A 12924-nucleotide genomic window follows, 5' to 3' on the forward strand; every position below is an offset into this window, starting at 1 on the left:
CCATCATTGTGTTCTTGTCTATTATAGCTGTAGACAGTCTTTTGAATATTCTCAAGGTGGATGGGGATGACAAAAAACGAGAACTATACACCGATTATCTTCATGGCCCATTGATACAGTTCTCCTCTGTTGCTACACTCTCCCGACCTGAATCTTCACAATTGCTTGATCGTGCACAGAAGAAGCCTGGTGTTGAGAGTAGTCTACGGCAACTAAAGAGACGGCGGATAGATGGGAATAATCAAAGCTTCTATGTTCAGCAGTATGCCAAAGCAAGTCCTCAAGCAAGCGATAACGATCGATTCTTGTTGATGGACAAAGTGAAAGAGTTCCTAAACAGCGACCAGAAAGTGATGCTTGTGCAAGGAGATTCAGGAGCAGGCAAATCCACCTTCAACCGCACTCTGGAGCGCACACTCTGGGAGACATACCAGAAGAGACATGGCCAGATTCCGCTGTTCATCAACCTCCCAGCCATTGACAAGCCAGAGAAGGACCTGGTTGCAAAGCAACTGCGAGACTACGGCTTCACAGACTCGGAGATCAAGGAGTTGAAGATGAATCGGTCATTTGTGTTGATCTGTGATGGATATGATGAGAGCATGCAGACCAACAATCTGTACGCATCCAACCAACTGAATAAACCTGGAGAGTGGAAGTGTCAGATGGTGATCAGTTGTCGCAGTGAGTATCTTGGATCGGACTATCGAGATCGATTCCAACCTATGGACCGCAATCATCGAGCAGATAGTGGATTGTTCCAAGAGGCAGTAATTGTACCATTCTCTGAGGCACAGATTGAAGACTATATCGAACAATATGTCAACTCTATGGATCTATTGTGGGGTGTGGAGGACTACAAGGGTGCACTCAAGATGGTCCCTAGCTTACAAGAGCTTGTGAAGAACCCATTCATACTATCGATGTCACTAGAGGTACTCCCACGGATGGTGGATCCAGGACAAGAGATCACCAACAGCAAGATTAAGAGGGTCACACTGTATGACCAGTTTGTTGAGCAATGGCTCGAACGAGGCAAGAAGCGATTAGGCGAGACATTGAGACCAGAAGATAGAAGGATGTTCAGAGTACTGACAGATGAAGGGTTTGCACAGAATGGGATCAAGTATCTGGCGGAGCTGGCTATAGCGATCTATAAGCATCAAAATGGCAATCCAGTGGTGGAGTACTCACCATCCAAAGACAAGGGCACATGGAAAGAAGCGTACTTCAGCAAAGAGAATAGAAGGAACCTATTGCGTGAAGCATCACCACTCACACGTACAGGCAATCAATATCGGTTTCTGCATCGATCTATTCTAGAGTACAGTCTGGTACGAGCGATATTTGAGCCACAACCGATGATGAATACGTTTGCGAGCGATGAAGAAGCAAAGGCGACTACATCACCTTCTCGTCGACAGAGTATTAGTTCAGTGTTTAGTTTTGAATGCATGGACGCCAAAGAGAGCGAGCAGGAAACGGATATGGTCAAAACTGATGAGACATCACCTTTAGTATGGAGGAGCTTTGTAGATGAGGCATCTATCCTTCAGTTCCTGGAGGACCGTGTCCGTCTTGAACCGGTGTTCAAACAACAGCTGTATGGATATGTAGAACTCTCGAAGAGCGATAGCAAGTGGCGGATAGCAGCATCGAATGCGATGACGATCTTGATCCGATCAGGTGAATCATTCATCGGAGCAGACTTACGAGGCATCCAGATTGCAGGAGCCGATATCAGTCATGGTATTTTTGAGTATGCTCAACTGCAAGGAGCAGACTTGAGGAAGGTGAACTTACAGAGATGTTGGCTTCGAGAGGCAGACCTGAGTGGAGCAAAGATGGCAGGAATACAATTTGGAGAATGGCCACTTCTTGAAGCAAGTGGTGAGGTATTGGGTGGGGCATATTCACCTGATGGCAAGACACTCGCTGCAGTTATTGGAGTTATCAGAGATGGTTCATATATGTGTTCAATTACCGTGTATGACACATCAACATGGGAGAAACTCATGATTTTAGAAGACAATGTAACCGGTAGTAGGCCCCTATATTCACCAGATAGCAGGCATATCGCCTCTTGGGACGATGGTCAAGCTGCAGTTTTAATTTGGGATGCAGCCTCAGGTGTATTGGTTCACAAATTAGTGGGTCATACAGGCTCTGTCAGCTGTGTAGCGTATTCACCAAGCGGGAAGGATCTTGCTTCAGCTAACAAGGATGGCTCAGTGCGAGTGTGGGATACCGAAACAGGCATGCTCAAATTTATATTAGAGGGCCATGCTGGATCCGTGAGAAGTGTGGCATATTCACCTGATGGAAAGCAGATTGCAACTGGCGGTAGCGACAAGATATTGCGACTGTGGGATGCGACATCAGGGCAACAGTTGATGTTGCCGACGGACCATGAGGATGAGATTGAACAGGTTGTGTATTCACCTAATGGACAAGAAATCATAACTCGTTGTTACGAAGATCGTTGGCTGCATGTGTGGGATGTTGGATCTGACCAAAAGAAGTTCAATTTGGAACATATTTATCACGTCAATCGCATACAGTATTCACCTAATGGAAAGTTCGCTGCTTCTTTCACCTTTGACACGGTGTATCAATGGGATATCCCAGCAGGGAAACTCATTCATACTTTTGAAAAAGAATATATTTCTGTCACTGATATAAAGTATTCACCAAATGGAGAAAAGATAGCCGCTTGCTATTCGGACAATGTAATATGCCTTTTGGACGCGAGATCGGGCCAACTCATGAATACCTTCTACGGTCACTCAGGGGAAATAACATGTTTGGCACATTCACCTAACAACCACCAGATTGCGTCCTTCAGTAGAGACAAAACGATACGCTTTTGGGATACTCGACCACAACAACCCAGCCATGACTTGCATAGTCATTCAGCAAGAATCGTTGGCGTCAGGAGTTCGCCTGATGAACAGCAAATAGCCTCATGCAGTCGGGACGGAACAGTGCGTTTGTGGGATGCAAGAACAGGACATCCCATCCACGTTTTATATTGCCTCAATGGATATATAAATGACATCAGGTATTCACCTGATGGCCAATTGCTTGCCTCTTGCCATTCTTCTCCACGCGTCTATCTTTGGAGTCCTCGTACAGGACTAGTTGTTCACATTTTGGAGCTACAAGATGAAGGCGCGGATGGCATCAAGGCCTTTGATTTCTTACCTAATGGCCACCAAATTGTCTGTGGTCATGAATCTGGAAGAGTGACTATATGGAACACACAAACAGGAGAGCTCATCCGCATACTATATGGCCACAAAGCAGAAATGAAGAGTGTGATGTTCTCGCCTAATGGCGACCAGATTGCTTCTTATGATAAAAGCGGTAATATCAAAGTCTGGTGTGCTCAATCAGGGGATCTCCAGCATGAAGTGAGTGATGAAGTGAGTGATAAAGCAAGCTATGACTCTTATATCGTATACACGCTTGACAGTCGAAAGATAGTGTTGTATCGCAGCTATGAGCACAAAGGCTTGGCAGTATGGAGTGCAGAAACGGGTGAGCTCTGTTACAAAACAGAGTTTGACAATGATCTAGTGTGCGTAACATTATCGCCATGTAGCCAACAGATGGTTGTTGGGGATAGGAAAGGGCTGGTCAGTGCGGTGGATACGGAAACAGGGTCAGTGTTACGTGTGTTTAAAGGACACACCAGTCGGATCATTGAGATGGCCTATTCGCCTGATGGAAGATACATTGTCTCAAGCAGTTTTGACATGACAGTACGAGTGTGGGATCCGAAATCAGGCCACTGTTTGATTGCAATCCCATTTGAAGGTGGAGCTGTTAGGACGCTTGTATGGAATGTCTCTGAAGAGGGCCATTATCTGGTAACAGGCTGTCGAGATGGCTCTATTCGGATGTGGCAGATTGTGAAGGAGGAGGATAAATATCAATACCACTTGAAGTGGAGCACCAGGCAAACGACCCTTAATGCAAATAACGCTCGTATTCACTCTGTAGATGGATTGAGTGAAGTCAACAGGAAGCTTCTGGTACAGCGTGGAGCTATAGACGAGCAACCCTCCTCTTTGACTGTAGGGACGCCATCAATAGCATCCGAGCCCAAGAGTGCGTCCAGTCAAGTGAGCCATTCTCAAGAACCATCAACAAAGGCAGATTTAGTGTCAGATTTAGAGGTGGATATAGAGGAAGAAGGTCTGAGGGAAGGAGCACGATTGACAAGGTTGGCAGAAATAAGCCAATCGATCGGAGGATATCGGCTCAAATGCAGAGTGTGCAGCGAATGTAGTATTGCACATATCATTTCATGCGAACCTTGTGAGTCAAGAGTAAAAAGGATGGATAGACATGAAGTCGTACAGGATATAGAATAAAGTGCGAATATTACCTCTTTACAATCAAACCACAAAAAAGAAAATGGTTCTTGAATAAGTCAGGATAGCTTGAGAGAGATTGTTGTATTTATGGCAAAATGTTTAGTAGCTACAGCTATATATTAGAGGTATGAACAATCCCAGGCCAATGACACAATGTATTTGGTTAATTGATTGATCCGTGGCATTTTATTTTTGCACAGATTTTTTTTCCTCTCTCTGCGCACTTTTTCTTTCCTCATACGTTCTCTCCTCGACTTTTTTTCTTTGCATTCCTCTTTTTCACCGCTCTCTCTCCGCTTGTTCTATTTATCTCTTTCTACACGCCTTTATTTTTGCTTCTCTGTGCACCTGTTTCTCAACATCTCATGCTTTTCTTCCACGATTCACTTTATTCGGTCATCTCTTGTTCCTTTTTTTAAGTCGTACTTTCATTCATTTTATATTGCTCTGTTTATTTCTCTCTCTCTCTACATTTATCACTCTTTCTCATCTTTTTGTTCGCTTTCTTTCTTCACTTTTTGCTACTCGTAAATCATTTCTCTCTCTCTCTCTCTCTCTCTTCTCTTACAGAATGACGGGTCCTCCATCTCAACTAGTCATTGGGCTGGCCCAGCCTTGAGAATAGTAACCACATCCTGTGATGTGCTTGCAGGGCCAGCTCCCTTTGGGAATAATATTCTCAAACCCATGAATTAATTCGTTCTTGACAAGAATAAACATGGAATGATGGGTGGTGCTAATAGCGTTTCTTTTGGCTTAAACCTCCAAGCTATTCTCTTTTCATTTTCTCTTTTATTATATGCTTATTGTCTTCTAAAGGCTTGACAGGGCCTCCATTTCAACTGGTCATTGGAATGGTCCAACTCTGAGGATGGTAAACACATCGCGCGGCGTGTTCGCAGAGCCAGCTACCCTTGAGAAATTGCTGCACAGTGTCATTTACTACAACGAACTCTGGCAATGTTCTCAAAACTATGAAATGATCCCATATTGACAAGGATTTAGCATGGCATGATGGGTGGTGCCGATAGTATTACTTTCGGCCTAAATCTCCAAGCCATCCTCTTGGTCTTGACATAATTCTTGTTTACTTCATTGATCTTTTTTTAATACCACAGCCAGGGATCTGCAATCTGCCTAAATCTTGAGTATATAATACAAAGACTAATTGTCGATCTTTTTTTTTAAAAAAAAAGAATCCCGTCCCCCACCTGGTAGTAATTATAGAATATATATATCTATATTTTACTCCAGACACTTGTGGGGAAGTGGATATAGAGGAAGAGAAAGAAGGAAAGGGGCCTATTGGAAACAGTTGTAGCCTCCCCTATCTTTTCTCTCTCTTTCCTTTCTTACTCTCTTGTCTTTCCTTCGCTCTCACTCTGCTCCTGTCTTTTTCTCTTCCTCTTCCTCTTCAGTGGGTCTTTTGACCTTTTCTTTTTTAGAACAGATGGTGTGGGGTATTACACATTTGGTAGACCCTGAATACAAAATTAGAGCTGTTGTTACTGTTGTTACTGTTGTTTAGCGGTTACATTTATATACATGCATGGATCGTTGGAACAAAGAGGAATGACATGGGACAAAAGGAAATTGTCGAGGAACATTCTTGTTACTCCATCATTGAAACAACCCTTTCCTTTCTTCCTTTTTATTCATCTCATAATGGTTGTTATAATAATACTTAGCATTTATACAGACTCTTTATATCCTACCATAGCTTTCGCTTTGGCTTTTCCTTTCTTTTATAGACCGTAAAGCCTTTACTTAAAGTCGAAAGAAGGTGACAGATGTTTGGAATGTTACATCTTAACATTTGGTCTACTGAGATTCAAGCCCTTCTCTCTTTCCCTTGTATAGATGATCAGAAAGGTGGCTGATGCCTCCATTCCCCCAAAAAAGAAACAGATAAAGCTAAGGCCCAGAGATAAAAAGAGACATAGATCATCATGATCATTGACATCATCAGTGAACCACATTTGTCATCTCAGTACTGAGCCAGGAGACCTACTCAAACTACTTGGCTTGGCATACAGGGTCGCCTACAGCAGCTGTCGAGCGTTGAAAGTGCTGATGCAGTATACTTGGCTCCTGCAGAGTGGGATTGTTCGGACCTCTAGTATATAGATATAGCTACTAAATACTCTACTATAATTACAACAATCTCTCTCAAGCTATCCCATCTTATTCAAGAAGTGCTTTCTTTTTTATGCGGCTATTGTAAAAAAGAGACAATATTCGCACTTTATTCTATATCCTGAATGACTTCCTGCTTATCCACCCTCTTGACTCTTGACTCACAAGGTTCGCATGAAATGATATGTGCAATACTACATTCCTTGCACACACTGCATTTGAGCCAATAGCCTCCGATCGATTGGCTTGTTTCTGTCAACATTGTCAATCGTGCTCCTTCCCTCAGACCTTCTTCCTCTAAATCTACCCCTAAACCTGCCTCTGAATCTGTCTTGGTTGATGGTTCTTGATAATGACCCACTTGACTGGACCCACTCTTCGCCTTGGAAGCAGTGGATGGCGTTCCTACACTCTTTACTGCCTCTTGTACAGCCAAAGGAGAGAATTGCTCGTCTAATGCTCCACGCTGCATCAGGAGCTTCCTGTTGACTTCACTCAACCCATATACAGAGTGAATACGAGCGTTGTTTGCATTAAGGACCGTTTGCCTGGTGCTCCACTTTAGGTGGTATTGATATTCTTCATCCTTCTGCACAATCTGCCACTTCCGAATAGAACCATCCACACAGCCTGTAACCAGGTAGTGGCCCTCTTCAGAGACATTCCATAGAAGCGTTTGAGCATCACCACCTTCACATGGGATTACAATCAAACAGTGGCCTGATTTCGGATCCCACACTCGCACTGTCATGTCCCAACTGCTTGAGGCAATGTATCTTCCATCAGGCGAATAAGCTATATCAACGATCGACCAGGTGTGTCCTTTAAACACACACAACACTGACCCTGTTTCTGTATCCACCGCACTGACCAGCCATTCCCTACCTGCAACAACCATCTGTTGACTACATGGTGAAAATGCAACGCATCCTACATAATTGTCAAACTGTGCTTCGTAACAGAGTTCACCCGTTTCTGCGCTCCATACATGCAAGCGCTTGCACTCATTGCTGTGATACAACACTATCTTTCGACTATCAGGCGTGTATACGATATAAGAGTCATAGCTTAATTCATCACTCACTTCATGCTGGAGATCCCCTGATTGAGCACACCAGACTTTGATATTATCGCTTTTATCATACGAAGCAATCTGGTCGCCATGAGGTGAGAATACTACACACTTTATCTCTGTTTTGTGACCATGTAATGTGCGGATGAGCTCTCCTGTTTGTGTGTTCCATATAGTCACTCTTCCAGATTCATGACCACAGACAATTTGGTGGCCATTAGGTAAGAAATCAAAGGCATTGATGTCATCCGCGCCTTCATATTGTAGCTCCAAAGTGTGAGCAACTAGTCCTGTACGAGGATCCCATAGATAGACGCGTGGAGAAGAATGGCAAGAGGCAAGCAATTGGCCATCAGGTGAATACCTGATGTCATTTATATATCCATTGAGGCATCGTAAAACGTGGATGGGATGTCCTGTTCTTGCATCCCACATACGCACTGTTCTGACCCGACTGCATGAAGCTATTTGCTGTCCATCTGGAGAACTCCTGACACCACCGATCCCTGCTGAATGACTATGTAAGTCATGGCTGGGGTGTAGTGGTCGAGTATCCCAAAAGCGTATCGTTTTGTCTTGACTGAAGGACGCAATCTGGTGCTTGTTAGGTGAATATGCTAAACATGTTATTTTCTCAGAGTGGCCGTAGAAGGTATTCATGAGTTGTCCTGATCTCGCATCCCATAGCCATATTGCATCGTTCACATCGTAAGCGGCTATCGCTTCTCCGTTTGGTGAATACTTTAAATCAATGACAGGAGCGCCTTCTTTTACAAGAGTATGAACGACTTCTCCTGTTTGCATATCCCACTGATACACCGTATCAAAGTTGAAACAACCAGCGAGCGAAGCAGCGAACTTCCCGTTAGGTGAATACCCTATCCCTTTGGCAAAAATATCATCACCATGATCCAAACTAAACTTCTTTTGACCAGATCCAACATCCCACACATGCAGCCAACGATCTTCGTAACAACGAGTTATGATTTCTTGTCCATTAGGTGAATACACAACCTGTTCAATCTCATCCTCATGGTCCGTCGGCAACATCAACTGTTGCCCTGATGTCGCATCCCACAGTCGCAATATCTTGTCGCTACCGCCAGTTGCAATCTGCTTTCCATCAGGTGAATATGCCACACTTCTCACGGATCCAGCATGGCCCTCTAATATAAATTTGAGCATGCCTGTTTCGGTATCCCACACTCGCACTGAGCCATCCTTGTTAGCTGAAGCAAGATCCTTCCCGCTTGGTGAATACGCTACACAGCTGACAGAGCCTGTATGACCCACTAATTTGTGAACCAATACACCTGAGGCTGCATCCCAAATTAAAACTGCAGCTTGACCATCGTCCCAAGAGGCGATATGCCTGCTATCTGGTGAATATAGGGGCCTACTACCGGTTACATTGTCTTCTAAAATCATGAGTTTCTCCCATGTTGATGTGTCATACACGGTAATTGAACACATATATGAACCATCTCTGATAACTCCAATAACTGCAGCGAGTGTCTTGCCATCAGGTGAATATGCCCCACCCAATACCTCACCACTTGCTTCAAGAAGTGGCCATTCTCCAAATTGTATTCCTGCCATCTTTGCTCCACTCAGGTCTGCCTCTCGAAGCCAACATCTCTGTAAGTTCACCTTCCTCAAGTCTGCTCCTTGCAGTTGAGCATACTCAAAAATACCATGACTGATATCGGCTCCTGCAATCTGGATGCCTCGTAAGTCTGCTCCGATGAATGATTCACCTGATCGGATCAAGATCGTCATCGCATTCGATGCTGCTATCCGCCACTTGCTATCGCTCTTCGAGAGTTCTACATATCCATACAGCTGTTGTTTGAACACCGGTTCAAGACGGACACGGTCCTCCAGGAACTGAAGGATAGATGCCTCATCTACAAAGCTCCTCCATACTAAAGGTGATGTCTCATCAGTTTTGACCATATCCGTTTCCTGCTCGCTCTCTTTGGCGTCCATGCATTCAAAACTAAACACTGAACTAATACTCTGTCGACGAGAAGGTGATGTAGTCGCCTTTGCTTCTTCATCGCTCGCAAACGTATTCATCATCGGTTGTGGCTCAAATATCGCTCGTACCAGACTGTACTCTAGAATAGATCGATGCAGAAACCGATATTGATTGCCTGTACGTGTGAGTGGTGATGCTTCACGCAATAGGTTCCTTCTATTCTCTTTGCTGAAGTACGCTTCTTTCCATGTGCCCTTGTCTTTGGATGGTGAGTACTCCACCACTGGATTGCCATTTTGATGCTTATAGATCGCTATAGCCAGCTCCGCCAGATACTTGATCCCATTCTGTGCAAACCCTTCATCTGTCAGTACTCTGAACATCCTTCTATCTTCTGGTCTCAATGTCTCGCCTAATCGCTTCTTGCCTCGTTCGAGCCATTGCTCAACAAACTGGTCATACAGTGTGACCCTCTTAATCTTGCTGTTGGTGATCTCTTGTCCTGGATCCACCATCCGTGGGAGTACTCTAGTGACATCGATAGTATGAATGGGTTCTTCACAAGCTCTTGTAAGCTAGGGACCATCTTGAGTGCACCCTTATAGTCCTCCACACCCCACAGTAGATCCATAGAGTTGACATATTGTTCGATATAGTCTTCAATCTGTGCCTCAGAGAATGGTACAATCACTGCCTCTTGGAACAATCCACTATCTGCTCGATGATTGCGGTCCATAGGTTGGAATCGGTCTCGATAGTCCGATCCAAGATACTCACTGCGACAACTGATCACCATCTGACACTTCCATTCTCCAGGTTTATTCAGTTGGTTGGCTGCATACAGATTGTTGGTCTGCATGCTCTCATCATATCCATCACAGATCAACACAAATGACCGATTCATCTTCAACTCCTTGATCTCCGAGTCTGTGAAGCCGTAGTCTCGCAGTTGCTTTGCAACCAGGTCCTTCTCTGGCTTGTCAATGGCTGGAGGTTGATGAACAGCGGGATCTGGCCATGTCTCTTCTGGTATGTCTCCCAGAGTGTGCGCTCCAGAGTGCGGTTGAAGGTGGATTTGCCTGCTCCTGAATCTCCTTGCACAAGCATCACTTTCTGGTCGCTGTTTAGGAACTCTTTCACTTTGTCCATCAACAAGAATCGATCGTTATCGCTTGCTTGAGGACTTGCTTTGGCATACTGCTGAACATAGAAGCTTTGATTATTCCCATCTATCCGCCGTCTCTTTAGTTGCCGTAGACTACTCTCAACACCAGGCTTCTTCTGTGCACGATCAAGCAATTGTGAAGATTCAGGTCGGAGAGTGTAGCAACAGAGGAGAACTGTATCAATGGTCCATGAAGACAATTGGTGTATAGTTCTTGTTTTCTGTCATCCCCATCCATCTGGAGATCATTTAAAAGACTATTTGCAGCTGGAATAGGCGAGAATAGGAAGAAAGGGACAATATCATTTATAAAGTATATGAATCAATATATAATAAATAACGTCATCACTACCACACATATCCATACAAGAATCAAATACATACCTTGAAAACCATTTGGTGATAGCGAGGATAGTTGTCTGAGAATATTTATGATCCACTGCTTAATGTGTGTATGGGCTCCCCAATCCTGATCATTCTTGTATATCTCTCCTAGGAATGTGATGGCATCCTGTCGAATATCCATGCTCCACTTTGTATCTGCTGCTATCTGTCCCAGTCTTTGACATAGTCCCCATTGGAATGCTACTTCATTTCGACAGGATACTTCACACACAAGAATCTTGAACTTGGTCAGTTCACCTATCTGAAGTAGACCTTCAGCTACTCGAAGTGTTGGATACCATCCTGACTTGCGACTGAAGCTCAGTCCTTCTTCCATACACTCTTTGAATGACACTCCGCTCTCATAGAGTGATACTGCTTCCTTGTACACCTCCAGACTCTTATCCATAATATCTGTCACTGATGGAAGTCCTTTCTGGATGTTGCTTATCTCATCCATGAAGATATTCAAGTTCAAGCCCTTTACTGCACTCACTACTCCAAACACTCCTCGGAGTACTGCTGATGTCCGTCGAAGCATGGCTTGTATTGTTGTTTCGTCGTCCGGAATGTACAATAGTGCTTGGGAAGCATAAGCTGCTTGATAGACTAGATATGGATCTGTACTCTCTTTCAGTCCTTTGAGATATGTAGTAAGTGGCTCATGGAGCTGTTCTCGCTTCAGACCCTTGACTTGGTTGTTGACCATCGCATCAAGGACATGTGAGACTGTAGCTGAAAGGTGATAGAGATGGTCTGTAGATTGACCATGTGTGTTTTGCAAGCGAGAGTTGAGAGTGGTGAGGATTGAGACAAGGTCATCCGAATCGAGATATCCAAGAGGAGCATGATGCATCAACTGAGCTAATCCTTCCAGCATATGAGTCTCCAGTATGATGTTTTGACTGATTCCATTGATCAAAGCTGCAAGCAGTACTCTGAACTGTGTTTGGTCGAGGGCTGGAGCCAGAGTTACAACCTCAGCTACAGCTTCAGCCTTGACTCCATCGCTGATGAACAGTTCAATCACATCCGATGTCAATTTACGCAATCGATCATGCTCATCTTGATTGCTTGATATAGCCTGCCGCCACTCTTTCTCGTGGTTATTAAGGTCATTTGTTTGGATAGGAGCAGTAGGACACAGACTGAGACAATATGCAAGCTGGCAGATATCATCCAGACTTGCACCGACATCGGGTAAGGTGTATCTGATGACTGTTGGAGGTTCATCATGGTTGAATATGTCCTTTGATATAGTTGCAATGGTCTGTACTGGTGTGAATTGCACTGTTTCCATCACCTTGCTCAATTTGCTACTACTGGATCCGTTGACTTGTCGGTTAGCAGTGACATTGTTGCTATTGCTGTCGTTGTTGCTGTTGTTGTTGTTACTTCCTTGGATGTATCCCCATTTCTCTACTTTCTTGTCTCGCTTCTGTGCATCAGTTGAGTGACCCAATTGCTCAAATAAGCGAGCAAGTTCATAGTAGGCTGAGCCAATACTTTGGTGCAATGCCATGTCTTCATTGGAAGCTGAAGAGGTCGAAGAGGCTGAGGTCATTGAAGCAAAGGACTTCTTCCAAGACTTCTGAATACGAGACAGTACAGAGTCAGCATCGAGGCATAGCTCCGTCAGTAGGATGCGATCGTCATCTATGGTGCGAGTACCTTGCATGTACAAGTCAAAGAGTCTCAGAGCCTGTGCTGGTGAGAGAGTGTTTCGTGAAAGGGAATTGATGCTGCCAAACATGGTCTATTGCTTGTCTTTTTACTCGAATATTGGATCCTATCCACGCCTCTG

This window comes from Lobosporangium transversale (genome assembly GCF_002105155.1).
Source record: "Lobosporangium transversale strain NRRL 3116 chromosome Unknown BCR41scaffold_69, whole genome shotgun sequence".
NCBI lineage: Eukaryota > Fungi > Mortierellomycota > Mortierellomycetes > Mortierellales > Mortierellaceae > Lobosporangium > Lobosporangium transversale.